This window comes from Mesitornis unicolor, unplaced genomic scaffold (assembly GCF_000695765.1).
Source record: "Mesitornis unicolor isolate BGI_N332 unplaced genomic scaffold, ASM69576v1 scaffold19341, whole genome shotgun sequence".
NCBI classification, from domain to species: domain Eukaryota; kingdom Metazoa; phylum Chordata; class Aves; order Mesitornithiformes; family Mesitornithidae; genus Mesitornis; species Mesitornis unicolor.
Genome location: NW_010163329.1, coordinates 2,789 through 3,381, shown reverse-complemented (window position 1 = coordinate 3,381; position 593 = coordinate 2,789).

Genomic DNA, 593 nt, shown 5'->3' with positions numbered 1-593 from the left:
CAGTCTCCCCCCAGTCCCCCTACATTCTTTTAACCTTCCCCCCCAGTACTCCCAGTTCTCCTCCCAGTGCTCCCCATTGCTCTCCCAGTGCTCCCAGTAACCTCCCAGTAACCGCCCAGTGCCCTCTTAGAGCTCCCAAACCTCCCCAGGTCCAGTCTCAGTGCTCCCAGTTCCAGTCCCAGTCCACTCCCAGTGCTCCCAGTGCCCTCCCAGTTCCCCCCCGTTCCTCTCCCAGTGCCACCTCAGAGCTCCAAATCTCCCCAGTTCCCCTCCCAGTACTCCCAGTGACCTCTTAGTACCCTCCCAGTATTCCCAGTTCCAGTCCCAGCAATCCCAGTTCCCCCAGTGCCCTCCCAGTGCTCCCAGTTCCCCTCCCTAGAGCTCCCAGTGCCTTCCCAGTAATGTCCCAGTGCTCCCAATCTCCTTCCAGTTCCCATCCCAGTGCCCTCTTAGAGCTCCTAAACCTCCCCAGTTCCCCCTCAAGTCCCTCCCAGTGCTCCCAGTTCCCTCCAAGTCCCTCCCAGTGCTCCCAGTTCCCCTCCCAGTTCCCCCCCAGTCCTCCCCCATTTCCCCCCCGCCCCTCCCCCCCCTCT